Source organism: Myotis davidii, unplaced genomic scaffold (genome assembly GCF_000327345.1).
Source record: "Myotis davidii unplaced genomic scaffold, ASM32734v1 scaffold815, whole genome shotgun sequence".
NCBI lineage: Eukaryota > Metazoa > Chordata > Mammalia > Chiroptera > Vespertilionidae > Myotis > Myotis davidii.
Genome location: NW_006288179.1, coordinates 232047 through 249096, shown reverse-complemented (window position 1 = coordinate 249096; position 17050 = coordinate 232047).

The following is a 17050-nucleotide window of genomic DNA, read 5'->3' as shown; positions in this document are numbered from 1 at the left end:
AAGGAAACTGTCTGGAAGGGACCCCAGCTCCCTGTAGAAGGAGTGGGGACAGGGACACCAGAGACTGGGTCCCCAAACCGGTCTCCCAGCCCCAGACAAAGGAGGGTGGTCCCACTGAGCTGAAAAAAGATCCGTCCACCTGGGCTGGATTTCAGGACAAGACTGGCCTTGGCATCCCGCCTCCGCCTCTGCCTCCCGCCTCCTGGGTGAGGGAGGAAGAGGAGCCTGCCTCCCTTGGGCCTGAGAGAAGGGAATATACTTTCTCTTCACCCTTGGCTGACGGCAACGTCAGAGATGACAGCAGGGGCTGACGTTTTTGAGCTTCCGCTATTTTCATTTTAGAGATGAGAAGACAGATTCCAGGGTCAAAGGGATGCTGTGGGCAGGGATACCCAGGTGGGTCTGGCCTGAGCCCTGTATATCCAGCTGCTCCACCCTCCAGCAGGGGCAGGTGAGCAGGTCTGGGTCCCCGCAGCTCCGTTACTCCCATGAGCCCCTCCAGCCATGGTTCTCATCCCAAAAGTGGGTGGGTATGATTTGCCTGGAAATTTTCCAACATGAACCCACCCTCTCCTCCCTGGGCTTGTAGCGGAATAGGCTGGGGCTCGGAGCTCCCCAATGATTCCTCCCACCACCCCCAGGCCTGGGCGTCTGGAGGAGCTGCCTCAGTCCCAGTTCATGTTCCGAAGGAGCCCCAGGCTGCGCTGGCTTCCTGTCCCACCGCTCAGGTCAGAGGTTCTGCACATTCCGAGCCGGGGAAAGGTCGGAGCTGGGGGAAGTGCGGATGTGAGCACAGGCCCCATATATCCAGGGCCACAAAACGTGGGGGCAGCACGGAGAGAGGGTGGGGATCGAGCTTTAACTCCAGCTCCTCCGCTGCCGAGCCCAGCACCAGGGGACTCTTTGGTTACCTCTTCTTCATAATTTTTTCCATAGAGAAAACAGAAAGATAGTCTAGCCTTTCCTCAATCATGGTCGATCCAAATTTGTTTTATTTATGATGGATAGTTTAGAAAATGTTCATGTTTAAAGATGAGTATTGCTATAGTCATCTAGATGTTTAGGTTTGTTGCTAAACTTGGGGACATCTGTATCTGTCTCTTTGTATAGAAATTAAGGGCATTTCACGTTTTCTTGTTCACATCAGCCAGAAATTTCAGGGGATTCATATATGTGTGTGTGTGTGTGTAGAGAGAGAGAGAGAGAGAGAGAGAGAGAGAGAGAGAGAGAGAGAGAGAGAGAGAGAGAGAGAGAGAGAGAGAGAGAGAGAGAGAGAGAGAGAGAGAGAGAGAGAGAGAGAGAGAGAGAGAGAGAATATGTATTATATTTATTCATGCCACTTGTTAAAGATGGTAACAGGCTTTATTCAAGGGGCTACTGGGGTTTTCAGTAGAGGAGAGAGATCAGGCTTAATTCAAGGGAAAGTGGAAATTTGTAGGAGCACGGCTGGGGTTGGTGGGTGGAAAACTACTAAGAGGAAATGTCATGAGTAAGGGAGGTTCTGGCTAAATTGACCCACAGGCTTCTTACTGAAGGCAGACTAGGTCACCAGACATCACCTCGGGGGAGGCCATGGGGGAGGATGAGAGTGATCAGATATGAGGGGGGAGGGGGGGATCTGGTTAAACTGACTTAACCAGATTCTTGCTAAATTTGGAATGTGGAAGCGCAAATGTGAGGGCCTGGTAGAGAAGACAGTTCAGAGGAGCCGGCCTACAATTTGGTCAAGGAGAGAATCTTTGTCAATTAGAGGATTGCCTTTCCATTTTGAGTAGGAATTGGTGAGAACCACAGTTTCTGATGTAATACATCTGATGGTCAGAAGAATGTTACCAACTAGCTCTGGCTCCATCATTTCCAACCTCACTTCTCCCACAATACCTGCAAGCAAACGCCACCCGCCCCCAACCCAGTATTTTTTGCTCTTAATTAGCTGAGACCTTAAGTGCCAGTGACAGACTCTATTGTGCCATCTCTCCCCACCCTGTGCTTCCCCAGGCTCCACAATGACTGGATTGGTCCTGTGGCCTGCCAATGGGGACAGCTCTCTGAAATTAACTCACCCAGCTCTTGGGGGGGGGGGGGGGGGGAACTGTTCATATTGTTACAGACCTCACCTAACTCTGTGTCTCCCCGCCCCCTCACATTTCCCTCTCCCGTCCACATGGAGAGCACGGGAAACGTCATTCAGTGCATTGCCAAGATATCCTCTGCTTTTCCAACCACGCTGATCATAACTATGTTGAATGAATAAAGTAAAATAAAACCCCTTTGCTAATGAAAGTCGCTGGGAGGTTGGTTTGATGTGATTTAATGAGTTAATTCGGGAATAAGCATGGCTCTCTGTAACGTGCTCCCAAACCATCTGTTTAATAATTCTACAATGCTGTGGAGTGACATTAAGCTTACATCCCAGCACCATATTCTCTTTTTGAAAATCAGAACATTTTGCTCCCTCTGGCTGGCTAATCCTTCCTCTCTTCTCTAACCCAGTTGACAGGTCCTGTCTCCTCGGGATCATTTGGTGGCTCCGCCCCTTCCTGAACCCCAGTAATCATTCACAACCAGCAATGGTAACGGGTACCACTTATTACTAGTGAGCGTGCCAGACACTTCACTAAAGGGCTTTACATACTTTATCACACATATCACCCAATATCACTGCATCATACTTCTGAATACATAGGATTAAAGTTTTAATCATTGAATAGCAGGTGCTGTTAGCATCCCCATTTAGCAGATGAGAAAACAGATTCAGAGGTTCGGGTTCCTGCATTGCTCACCATCCCTCAGCTGATGAACATCTCTGGTTTGTTTGGGTCCCAAGTCAGAGCTCTAGTTACCTTACCCCCAGGTATTGGCATCTGTGTCACACAATTCAGCCATTCTCCTGTTGTTTCTGGGGCTTTCATCTTAATATTTCTGGTTCCTCCTGGGTAGCACCTAACATGGCCATAGGTGTTCAGTCAGTGGGTCCTTGGCAGCCAAGTGGCTTTTCTTGAGCAATGCCTGGTTCCACCCCAGGCTGGGCCCTGGCAGCATCAGTCATCTCCACCAGCAGGCGCTGGGAGAAGCTGCCTTGGAGGGGACTGGGCAGGGGGCACGGAGGGCCCGGCCCAGGGGTCTCCACCTCTCACTGCAGGATAAAGGACAGACCACATCACAGAAGCCAGAGGGATGGATCCAACCCGCTGAACACGGGAGGATGACATTGTGAGAAGTTCCCCACTTCTGTTCTCTCCCACTGAGCCCCTACAGGCTGAGGCCCCAGCTGATAATTCTGATAATCTAATTCTCAACCAGGCCTTCCTGGCTGGTAATTAAATTCTGTGTTTTCCTCCCAACCCAGTCAGGGGGCCTTACCCTCACGTCTGTTTTGCAAAATACTGGGTCCGACAGCAGCTGGGGTGGGGCAGAGGCATGGAGACCCTCCTTGACCTGCAGGCACTTATATTTCTTTTGCTAGCGGTGCAGGACTCGGTGACAGGATTGAGTGGCACATCCCTACGGCTGTCCCTTCCAGGACCTTCGCCGTGGTTAGGAGGGCTTCCAGCGTGGAAGGAGAAGGGGATGGATGGAGAGCAGGCTTCTGACAGACGAGGAGGAAAGGCAGAGGCATGGACAAAGGCCTGGAGACAGGAAAATGCATCACACATTTGAGTGACAAGACCTGAGCCTGGGTGATGGGCCTTCATTGTCTTCAACCAAGGAGTGACTCCAGAACACTCACACAGTCCCTGGGAAGAATGTGTGCAGGGAGGGGTGGGGGCCCACTCGCCATGACTCTCACTGGGCCTCTGTCTACAGAACAAAGAGAAACCTGTGGGGCTGGGTGCAGAGGGGTGTGCCCCAACCCAGGACCACCTGGTTTGTGCAGCCCAGAAACATGACATTTCCTCATCTCCAAGTCCTGCCTATTTCACCCTTCTATCAGCCCTCTGCCAGGTGGGCCACCCTCACATCTGACCTGTCCTGTGGCAACCAGCCCCTCCCTGATCACTCTCCTCCAGCTCTGCTGCTTTCTGGTACATTCTCCACACACATCTGCACAGGGCTGCCCACACCTGACTCTCCGGTGGGGCCTTTACATCCAGAGCGTGGTGATAAAGCCCTCTGTAACCTTGTTCTCCTTCTCTCCAGTGTCATCCCCCATCACACGAAGTTCCCACGATTCCCTTCCTCATCTCTGGGCCTTTAGTTCCATTTATAATTACAATACCACCCCAACAGTAGTAAATAACATTTCTTCTTTCTTAAAATATATATATATATATATTTTAAATTAATTTCAGAGTGGAAGGGAGAGGGAGGGAGAGATAGAAACATCAATGATGAAAGAGAATGATTGATAGGCTGCTTCCTGCAGGCCCCGCACTGGGGATCGAGTTTGCAACCTGGGCATGTGCCCTGACTGGGAATCAAACTATGACATCCTGGTTCATAGGTCGACGCTCAACCACTGGGCCACGCTGGCCAGGCTAACATTTTCATGGGAAACCCACGTGGAGAGGAACAGAAGGGTTGAGTCACTTGCCTGTGGCCACACCAGCGATAAGGACAGAGCAGGACTTGCACCCACTAGGCTTGTCTCCAGAGCCTGGCTTCTTCAGTTCCTTTGAACTGATTACAGTTCCTTTGAACTTCCAATGGCCACCAGCAGCCCCCCACTCCTCCATATTCCCCTTTACCCCCTGCTCACTGGCAAGCCCCCAGAGCATGTGAGGTTTCTGCCCACATGACACCCTTGAGGAAGCTTTCTCAGTGCCCCACACCCCAGACTTGGGTTGGGGCATGGGGTCCTACTTTGCTGCATGTTGGAGTCACCTTGGGATCTCTTGTAAAAACTGGTGCTGCGCCCCGTCCCAGACATTGTGATTAAATTGGTACTGGGTGCCCCCAGATGACTGTAAAGTACAGCAAACTCTGGTAACCACTGGCAACCATTCTCAAATTAGAATAGGCGTCAGTATCAGTGGGAGGGCTTATTGAAAAGGACAGCCAGGCCCATCCCCGGAGTTTCCGATCCTGTACATCGGGGTTTTAGCCACTGAGCTAAGGAGTCTTCCAGGTGCCCATGTGTCCGAGATCGCCCAGTGCCAATCACCACCTCCACTCGTACCACATCCATGGTAACTGTGTGCTCCTCGGCCACATTGGCGAGGCCCACAGCTTTCTCCTCCGTTGTCTTTGATAACAGGTGTCAACACATGTTGGATCTCTGAATCTGAGATTCCAGGCAGGTTTCCGAGGGGACGGGCACTCTGCAGCGATCTTGTTTCTGACTGGAAAGGAGCTGTTGTTACAACCCGTGCTGTCTTTTGCTGAGCACAGAGGGTGGAGTAAGTCACCCAGGCCACAGATGGAGAAAAGGCTGAGCCCGGATTCCATGCCGCGCAGCCTGGCTCCCAAGCCCACACTCCTCACTGCTATACTGAGGGGCCCTTTCCTCAGTGACCCCAAATCCCCCCTCATGCACACACTCCCCAGCTTAGACTCCCAGAGGGTTTGTGAATACAGGTCTCCATCTATTGGCGAGTGTGAGCAGCTTTTTTAAAATCACCAAATGTTAGAAGAGAACAAACTAGAAAAAGACCAGAGGGCACCCATGCAGTAAGGGTAAGCATTGCTTAGAAAAATATGCATATGCATAAACTACACTGATGTAAAATGCAGGTCCAACTCTGGGTCATGGTCAAAAAAAACAAATCCTGCCAAACCCTAGCTTAGGGAGCGAGCCTCCACCAAATCTCCAAGCAGCTCTGAGCCACAGACGGAGAAGAGTGAGGCCGCCCCCTGCTGGGAGCTGCCAGCACTGCACCAGGAGCCATCTGCAGCCTGGACTGGGTGTGAGAGTCTGGAGAGGTGCTACCAATTTTCTCATGGGACCAGATCAAAATACAAAAATTAGCTAACTAATTAGCAAAGTATTGATTCATTTAAATTTCCAAAATAAACACTGCCCTGGTCATCAGACCCACACTCAGTCTTCGCTTTGTTAAATCACATCACCTCCCCAGGAAGAGCTAAAGGACAAAAAGGCCCCAGGTGAACCCCTCAACAGTCTGTGGAACTATGCCCACCCTTGCCTCCTCCCAGCTTCAGAAGGAAGGCTTCCTTAGCTGACCACGTTAGTGAACCTGTGCTCTTGGTTTTTATACCCTAGATGTCCCTGGGCTCTCTCTTCCATCAATCATCCCATTTCCTGTATCCCTACTGGTCCTTCATCACCACCACCACCATGTACAGATGTTTGTCTCTACAGTATCTTTCCAAACTCTTCCTCTGGCCTATAGCTCCTTGTAGCCCATCCAAACACTCCTTCCTTTCCTTCTTCTCAAGGCTCCTGAAAAGAGCCAGTGCTTGTCTTCACTGCCTTTCAGTCATGCCTTCCCCTACTCCAAACTGACTGCTGCCTCATTTGCTGCTGAACAAAGGTCCATGTTGCTAAACTAAATGGATGGTTATGGTTCCTACATCCCCTGATCCCCTGCAGTGCTGACCTGCTGGCCCTCTGGCTTTCACAGCACCACTCTCTCCTGGATTTCCTCCTACCACTCTTACTGCTCCTTGGCAATCTTCATAGAAGTTTTTCCACTGTTGACATTTGGGGTAGATGATTCTTTGTTACTGGGATCTGACCTGTGCATTGCTGGGTGTTTAGCAGCATCCTTGACCTCGACCCACTGGATGCCAGTGGCAGCATAATCTCCCCCTCTACCCACATCTGATAACTAAAACTGTCCTCAGATGTCAGAGGGCCCCTGGGGGAGAACCACTTACTTAGAAGGGTGATCCCCTTCCACTGGCCCCTTAAATATAAGTTTTCCCCATGTTGTTTTCTGCCACTTTGCTAACATATAAGGTCTACATCTTTTAAAGTTACATGGCCATTGTTTGCCTCCTGTTTCCACTCGCTGTCTCTTCAGCAGTCACCTGTCACCTTCCTGTCCCTGGTGTCTGGCTCAGTGCCTAGCACATGGCCAGTGTTTACTAAGCTCAGAGTGAACACCACCTCTTCCCATCTTTGGATTCAGCCAAAGGCAGAGCCTGAGGTAAGAACTTAGCTGTAGGTGGTTTCATTGGGAGGTGGTCTCAGGAAATAGGAGTAAGGAATGGAATAGAATGAGAGAGCAGAGGAGGAAAAGCCAACATAAGATCCATTATCAAAAGTACTGCTGTGAGCAATGGGGGCTTAATTTCACTGCGATCTCCTGAGTTCACAGAATGCCTCCAAGAATTAGCCAACCTTGCTCATATGCTCTGCAGCCCCCAACACTGCCCACAAAGTCCTGAAGATACCTCTTAAATTTATTTCTTCATTCTGATCTCGCTGCTCTCCTTCCCATCACCTTGGAACTTCCTAACCAAATTCCCCACTTCTAACCTCAATTCTCCTCTAAATCATGCCCCCTTTTTCCTGCCAGGAAGAGCTGCTGTTATTCCTCTCCTCCATACAATACCTCAGTGCTCCCATCATTTCAGAGGTACCCCTTTATTGCATGTATGTATGTATTTAGTTCATTTTCTGCCTCTAACTGCAGACTTTTTGAGCGTATCGGACATGTTCTATTGGTGGAGACCAATACCCAGAGTGTCTGGAAGGTCAGTGAGGCATTCACGGCCCTTTACCACATGGCTCCCAACATATCTCCAATTGACTCCCCACTACTCACCCCTTTACCCAACTAGCAGTTTGCCTGCCTATTGAGCCATGCTCTGTCTCATCTACATGCTTTCCTGAGCTTTGTACCTGGAATCACACCCTCACACCCTCCACTCTCTACTTCCCTTGACCCCATAGTTCCTCCCCATCCTGCAACCATCACCCCTTGAATGACTCTTCTCCCATTTGCTCGTTCCACCCCAGCATTGGCTTTGGCGCCTTCTCCACCGCCTTCCTACACTGAGCTGACTTAGTGCTTGCCAGGCTTTGTGACAATGGTTTGTGACACCAGACAGAACAAGTTACTTGAGGGTGAGGACTGGCTTCCAGTCACCTGTCACCTTCCTGTCCTGGGGGTCTGGCTCAGTGCCTCGCACACAGCAAGTGTTTACTAAGAGTTTGCCAAACCAGTGAAATTTGCATGGTACAAAAGTAGCAAACGGCAGCCTGCAGGCTAAATCAGGATCACAGACAAGTTTTGTTTGGCCCACACACCTCCTGGCTGAACAAGCCCAAGTAGGATTGATCAGGTTACAGGGCGGGTGAGACTGAAGGCACAGAACTGGCCTTCATTCCCATTGGTTGACTAACCGGGGAGAGGTACTCAGGCAATGCACCAGACCAAGGATACAAGTGGCCACAGCTCTCTGGCGTACACTCTGGCCCTTACAGCAGAGACTCGCCTGCAGCTCCAAAGACTCAGCAGCTTGTACAGAGTGAGGGTGGGAGCACCAGAATGCCCTCTGCTTTTTATCCCACGTGAGGACCCAGGGGATGGAGAGGAGGGACGAGGGAATAGATAGCAAGTTTATTCAAGCTGTACATTCTTCAGGTCTGACTGTGGCCACACAAGAACGTCTACAAGTCAGGAAGTTCGTTTATATTTTAAAATCCCGATTTCTGTTTTCTGTTGAAAAATTCATAGATCTGAGAGCATCAAGCCTGCACTCTCTCATGGCCAGGGACACAGCTTTCCCGTGGACAAAATACAAGCTCTCTCCATTTTGCCGCACTCCCGCTTGTCTGGCCCAATGCATCACTTCCACCATCAGCCTTGCTCCTGTAGCCACTTGAGTCCCTAACCTCTAGAGCAGCGGTTCTCAACCTGTGGGTCGCGACCCCTTTAGGGTTCGCCTAAGACCATCGGAAAACACATATATAATTACATACTGTTTTTGTGATTAATCACTATGCTTTAATTATGTTCAATTTGTAACAATGAAAATACATCCTGCATATATTACACTATGCTATTAATTAAGTAGCAAAATTACAGTGATGAAGTAGCAACGAAAATAATTTTATGGTTGGGGGTCACAACATGAGGAACTGCATTAAAGGGTCGCGGCATTAGGAAGGTTGAGAACCACTGTGAGGCTTTGAATCATCTGTGCTATTCTATTACCTTATGCGATGGCCTCGCCCCCACCTGGTGGTGGGCCTGAAAATATTCTCCCTTCACAGATGAACAAGGTGAGATCCAGAGAGGTAACGGATCTTAGTAGGTCACACAACTGGTCAGCCCTGAAGGCAGGACTAAAATCCAGACCTTGGCACTTTTTTTTTCCTACCCTTTGCCAGTTATCATATACCCAAATGGTTGTTTTCTTGCTTTAAAGGACTTCACTTCTGGCTATGGGCAGTGTGGCTCAGTGGATAGAGCATCAGCCCATGCATCAAAGGGCTGTGGGTTCAATTCCAGGTGAAGGGCATGTACTTGGGTTGCAGGTTTGATTCCCAGCCCCGGTCAGGGTGCATGTGTTCAATGTTTCTCTCTCACATTGATGTTTTTCTCTCTCTTCCTCACCCGCTCCCTCCTTTTTACTTTCTCTAAAATCAATGGAAAAAATATCCTTGGGTGAGGATTTTTTTAAAAAAGTACTTCAATTCTGTTTCAGAATGCTTCTGTGACATTGTCAGCAGCCTACAGACAAGTTTCATTTGGTCTACACACTTCCCAGCGGCCAAGACTGATGGCATGGACTTGGCCTTCATTTATTTTCTCCTTATAATAATCCCATATGGCAGATACTATTATCCCCATATTATGGGTGAGGAACCTGATGCAGAGAGGCTAGGTGAATGCAAGACTGATATTCCAATGGTATACACTAGTTTAGTTCTATCAGTTGTTAAAATAATTACATCTTTTAAAAAAATCCTCACCTAAGGATACATTTTACTGATTTTATAGTACATGTTACTGATTTTAGAGAGAGGGGAACGAGAGAGAGAAAGAGAGAGAGAGAGAGAGAGAGAGAGAGAGAGAGAGAGAATGTGTGAGAGAAACATTGATCAGTTGCCTCCCATCCACACCCAATCGGGGACTGAACCTGCAACCTAGGTACATGCCCTGACTGGGAGTCAAAGCGGGAACCTTTCAGTGCACTAGACAATCCGACCCAGCCACACCAGCTAGGGCTAAAATAGTTACATCTTTTAATGGCAGTTGGCAAGCAGCCCCTGCCTGAGCCTCTACAGCACATTCCCGACCACCCTGGGGGCTCCCCCAGGATCACAGCTGAGCAATGACTGGGTTACTCTCATACCTGCACAGGAGACTGTGTCAGTGCTAGTTCTGACTGCGTGGTGTCTGAGTCGAAAAGATTTGGGAGATTTCACCACTGAGTGATAAGTTTGCATTTTTAATAGTACAAATTTTCAATGTTACGACTAACGAATGCACTCTGCCAAAAGCCCAGAGCTATGAGAATTCAGCCATCTATGGTGAAAAACTACTAAATGGATGAAAGAGAAGAGGCACTACCCAGCACATTTTCTGCCTCAGTACCTCTGAGGACAACACAAACTCTCAGCAGTGACAGTGACAGTGACTTTGGCAGCTCATAGCAGAAGCTCCCAGGGGAAAGAGGCATGTACAATGAGAAACTGCCCCACCCCCATCCCAGTGTGACTCACTGCCCAAAGGATGCATTTAGGACCACTTGGTGGGATGTCAGCATTAGAAATTGTCCCTCAGGGTAGCTGCAAACTTTCTGGGCAAAAGCCAGGGGCAGGTCCCAGGAGCTCACAGACTGGTCCTGACCCTTCCCTGAGGGCAAGCACTCACATTTCAGTGGGGAATGGTTGGTTTCTTCCTGAATAATCGTCACCCTTGAGAGGTAGGTCAGGGCTATCTGTAGTCAGTGAGGAAGTTGATCATTCTTGCCTTCAGTTATTGTCATCTTGGTCTCCTGAGTCCCTTTTTATAGCTGGGTTACAACTTCCTACTCTTTAATATCCCATTACTTAAACCCATTTTGTGCAGATTAACAACTTAAAGAATAGTACTCTATTCTAAAGGTAATTGGCATTTTTTGTAACAGCTTTATCTATCTATATAAAACCCTAATATGCAAATCAACCAAACAGCGGAATGACTGGTCACTATGACATGCACTGATCACAGGGGGCAGACACTCAACACAGGAGCTGCCTCCAGCCCACAGGCCCTGACCTGCGGTGGCGGGGGGCAGAGCCAGCGAGCAGGCTGCGCCAGGCCAGCCAAGGCAGGTGCAAGCAGGCCTAGGGACCCTACCTGTGCATGAATTTTGTGCACCGGGCCTCTAGTTGATATATAACTCACATACCATAAAATTCACCCTTTTAAAGTACACAATTCAATGATTTTTAGTATATTCAGAATGGTGTACCATTACCCATGGAATTTAAAAATATTTTCTTCAAACCTGCCTCCTCCCCCAAAGAAACCTCTTACCCATTTGCAGTCACTCTCTATTTTCCACCTGCCCCCAGCCAGTCCCTGGCATCCACGAAATCTACTTTTTTCTATAGACTTGTCTTCTGGACATTTCCTATAAATGAAAAAAAAAGTCTTTTGTAATTGGCTTTTTTTTTTTTTAGCATTTTTCAAGGTTCATCCATGCTGTAGTATGTATCAGTACATCATTCCTATTATAGATAAATAATACTCAATGGTATGGTTACAGGAGACTTGGGTAGCTGCCACCCTTTGACTATTATGAATAATGCTGCTATAAACATTTGTGTACAAGTTTTTGTGTGGATGTTTTCATTTATTTTGGGTGTATAACTAGGAGTGGAATGTCTATCATATGATAACTCCATTTAACCATTTGAGGAATAGTCAAACCATTTTCCAAAATGGCTCCACCAGTTTACATTCCCACCAGTAATGAATAAGGGTTCTGATTTCTCCACTTCATCATTTGTTGTTTGACTTCGTAAGTGTGAAGTTATAGCTCACTGTGATTTTGATTTGCACTTCCCTACTAATGATGTTGACCATCATGTGTTATTGACCAACTAGGGGCCCAGTGCACAAATTCATGCACCTTGAAAGGAACTGTGGGCCACAAGGCTGCAGTGGGCACAGGGGCAGGTCTCGGCCCATCCTCCACACCCCCACCCAGCCCCTCCTGCCACAGCCCCCAGTCCCGTCTGCTAGCAGCCCCACTCCTGCTCCAACGCGCTGACGGTGCCAGCCCCACTCACACCCACTGACGGTGCGGAGTGATTGGGGCAGGCACCAGCAGCAGATGCGAGCAGGGCCAGCACCATCAGTGGGTGCGAGAGGCAGCTGCTGCCCCTATCACCCCTCAGGAGTAGGGGGAGGTAGAGAAGCCCTCAGGAGCGATCAGGGTCAGCAGCCACCACTCACACCCACTGATGGCACTGAGTGTTCAGGACCGGCGCCAGCAGCAGGTGCGAGTGGCAGGGCCAGCACTGACAATGGGTGCTAGCAGGGCTGTCACCAACAGTGGGTGCAAGAGGCAGCTGCCAGCCCCAATCGCCCCTCAGGAACAAGGGGGCGTGGAGAAACCCTGAGGGGTGATCGGGGCAGCAGCTGCCGCTGAGTGATTGGGACTGGGTGTGAGCAGGTCCAGCGCCGGCGGCAGGTGCGAGTGCTGGACGGGAACACGATGCGCGGGAGCAAAGAATTTTCAGTAACTACTAGAGGCTTGCTCCAATGACAGCGACTGGCGGCCCCACCTTGGTCGGCGCCCCTGCTCACCTGCTCCACCATCCCACCACGGTCGATACCCACCATGCTCCATGCTCTGCTGTTAGCTGCTGACGCCCGCTATGTTCCACATGTGCCCCCTGGTGGTGGTCAGCGCCCATCATAGTGACCGGTTGTTCGTTTGTTCCGCCGTTCGGTCTATTTGTATATTAGGGTTTTATAAATATAGTTTATCTTCCTTGGAGACATGTCTATTCAGATTCTTTGTCCATTTTTGTTGTTAAGTTGTAAAAAGTTCTTTGTATATTTTAATACAAATTCCTTATCAGATATCATTTCCAATTATTTTCTCTAATTACATGGGGTCTTTTCACTTTCTTGATGGATAGTATCCTTTGAAGCACAAAATTAATTTTCATAAAGTACAACTTATCACATTTATTTTCTTGCTGTTTGTGCTTTTGATGATACATCCAATAAGTGTTGAGGGCACTAAAAGGAATCAGCTTCACATCTTATTCATGCCCACTAATACCATCTGGAAAGTCATAAAGAGCTTTTAGTCGTTCTACTTGAGACAAAGAAAAATATTAATTTATAAAGATTTATTAAGATATAAAGGTACAAAGAACAACATACACCTGTGTCCCCACTACCCAACTTAAGAAAGTTTGCCAATAAAGTCCTTGTGTCCCCTTCCTATCTCCACTCAGGAGGTAGGCATTTACCCTAAAATTGGTGTTTATTATTCTCATGCATTTCTTCATACTCTTACTGCATGTGTATGTACCCTTTATCAATAAGTAGTATTGATTTGTCTCTTTAAACTTCATATAAATAGTATCATGTAATTCTTATCTGCCACTGCTTTCCTCCACATTGTTGAGATTTGTCCATGTTATTACTGGTATAAGTATATAACTATAGCTCTAGTTCATTAACATCCACATTGTAAAATACATTGTTTATCCATCCAATAGATGGATATCCATGCTGAAATACCTAAAAAGGAGGAAAATGACACTAAACATTTTTGAGCACATAAACTAATTACCCTAGGACCATGGCTTTCCATATCTTTTTGACTGAAGCCCACAGTAAAAAATACATTTTATATCTCAATATCTCAACCCTACGCACGTTTGTGTGTAGATGTATATTCAGTATATAACAAAAGTTTCATGTGACACTGTCTCCATGTTTTATGTTGCTATAGTTCCTTAAATGCATAAACAAAAGATGGTTTATAGCCCTAGCCGTTTTGGCTCAGTGGATAGAGCATCAGCCTACGGACTGAAGGGTCCCAGGTTCTACTCTGGTCAAGGGCACGTACCTAGGTTGCAGGCTCAATCCCTGGCCCTGATCAGGGCAATGCAGGAGGCAACCAATCAATGTGTCTCTCTCACATCAAACATCTGTCTCTATCCCTCTCTTCCGCCCTCTAAAAATCAATGGAAAATATCCTTGGGTGAGGATTACAACAACAAAGATGGTTCATAGACACTGAATTGATTTCATGACTTCTCTGTATAGGCTACCATCACAGTTTAAAAGCTGCTTAAGAGTACATTCTAAGAAGTGGAACTGCTGGGTCATGGAGTGTCTTAGCTTGGGTTGTCATAACAAAACACTATAGAATGCGTGGTTTAAGCAACAGACATATTTTTTTTCTCAGTTCTAGAGGCTGGAAGCCAGGGATCAGGGTGCTAAGCATGGTTGGATTCAGGTGAAAGTCCTCTTCCTGTCTTACGGGCCTTCTTACTTTGTCTTCCCATTAACTCTCCTCAAAAAAAAGACTCTCCTCTTCTTGTAAGAGCACTAATCCCATCATGGGGCTTCACCCTCAAGATCTCAACTAAATGTAACTACCTCCCAAGGCCGTACCTCCATTGATGACAAACATTCAGTCTATAGCTTAAAGTATACACTAAACAATTCCACTCATTCCCAAAATAGTTGTAGCAAATTATGCTCAAAGACAAGCAAATTGTACTGTTCTGCCTCCTTGGTGGATTTAAATGTACTCCTATCTGATTCTGTCTATGTGAAATGGCATCCTGTAATGTAAGTATGCATTTCCATGAGCCTGAGATTCAGTCCTACGTTTACTGGCCATCTATATTTTCTTTTTCCATATGCTACAAGAAATGGATCTACCTACAGAAAAAGTTTCCATGGCTATTCCAGAGCCTGCGCTGGAACGCTTACTCAGGTGTGTGGTTCTGGTGTTTAAATCTGCAACTGCCAAAGAGAAAAGGGAGCCAATCAAATATTACCTTCTGAGGAACACTTTGTTTTCAGGCCAGTGTGAATAGAATCAGCAAGGAAAGAAGAAAAGCCAGGTAAAGAGGTTTTGTTTTTCTTAAAGCTAAAAAGCCCTAATTTGAATAAGGGAAAAAATCTTCTCTTGTAAAGTCTAGCTATATAAATCTGAATAAGCTGTTCTTCTGTTCTCAGTCTTCCAATCTGCACAATTAGGCTAACAATCTGTACCATTTATCCCCATGTGGAAATTTTGAAATAAACATTCTTTTAAAACTTTGAAAATAAAGAGTTTGCAGAAATTCAAAGTTCTGTGAGCGTTAGTCACACAATGCCTTCCAAAAGCTTAAGTGAGAAGATAGAACTGTAGTCTCTGAACAGCTTTTTGGAATAAGCAATTCTGCTGAATTCCTGCCTAAAAAGCCCAATGGCTCTGCAGAACTATGAATTATCTCCTAGGCAATTATATCCTATCCACAGCCCTACCTTTCAGTGTCAGAAGAAATTCTTCATTTTACAGGCATAGAAATCAAATCTGACAGGGGTCTGATGGCCTTTCTGGAGCCTCCCGTTCCCTGGTTCGGGCTTTTTATACATTAGTAACCTCACTCTCTGGTTCTGATCCCCCTCATGCTGCAGGTGCCAAGATCCATCCTGATGTCAGACCTGCTTTAGACTCAGTCACAAGAGTGAGGGCTCAAGAGTCCACTACACTTCATCTTCCCATGCTTAGGAAGAAGCAATCATGGGAAGGAAACAAATGGCTGCTCTGAGATGTCAATTACCAAATCACAAAGGAAAAAACTGGTTCCGAACAGCTTCCTTTACCAAAGAATAATTAGCTGGGTCGATATAATTTACAACCAAGGAGTGCCCTCAACCAGCAGGCCAGGATCTGGAGATCATACCAGCTGCTGCTGCCGCCACACCTTCCTTCTGAGGTTTGACTTCTCTGCCAACAAGTACACTCATCCTTTACTCACATCCCCCCGCCACCAAATGGGATCTTGAGGCCTGGCAGAAAGAGATCCCTGCTGCCTATACCCATCTCCAGCTAGAAGGCACACCACCTACAGCGTGGCAGCTGAACTGAGCCAACAGTCCCACCACCTCTGTTGAGCCAATGGGTGCTTTTCTGCATCTATACAAGGTTTGTGATCATCACGTGCATTTCTTTACTACGCGCATTGCTCCTTCCAGTATTTACTACTGTCTGCTTTTCCTCAGGCAGATTCTCCCAGTCAAAGCTCCACGGTGGCCCAGGACTTCTTCAATTCTGTGAATCAGGGTGCTCCCAAACATGGAGTCGAGCAAGCGAAGAAAATCATACCTCCTAAGATAGCTCCTTCATAGATCAGTAACATGGTTAAAACAAAACCTAGAAAAAATTCACTTTGATTGCAAAATTGGAACTGAAGAGATATTTACATATTTGATAAAGATTTACCTATAATTTTTCTCTATTTAGACTGAAGTTATAAATAGCTGTCACAACTGTGACAAACATACAAATAAGGGAAGGCAAGGCCAAAAGGCAGCAAAGATAGGAGGAGGAAGCCAGAATGAGATTAAATACTACCCACTGATTATTTTACTCATGCCTTGTCTAACCTTCAAAAGCACAGCATCCCAGGGCAAAAGGGTTAAAAAGCAAGTATTGTCTTCTCAAACCTGTGTAAAGGAGTCTCACGGCACTGAAATATCTACGTCGGAAATACAAAATAGTATAGAACAACTAAAAACATTTCCTATTTGCTAATAGATCTTGTTCTAGTGTAAGTAGAACTAAAAATTCTTAGCAACACTAAGAGATACAGGAGTGTATGTTTTAATAAATATAGGCCTCTCTCTCCCTGGTTCCTCATTCTCCTTTACGTGAAATTACAAAAGCAACCAGATGTTAATATGGTAGTTTCTATAATTTTGATAACCAAATAAAAACTCTGAAAATAGAACCAAATTAGTGCAGAAAATTTATGTAGGCTATTTCGGAAACACCCTGTATTTGCTTCAATGTTCAAGCACGTGCAAAGTGCATGCAGTAACCGTGTCTTACCCTGGTGCTCTGGCCTCTGGGAAGTAACTGTCAGCTGAATTTTACTCCCAGGAACAAAGGTGCCTAGCACTGGGGAGTCTTCAACCCTCTTTAAAATCTCATGGGAGGTAGAGGGCGGGGAGAA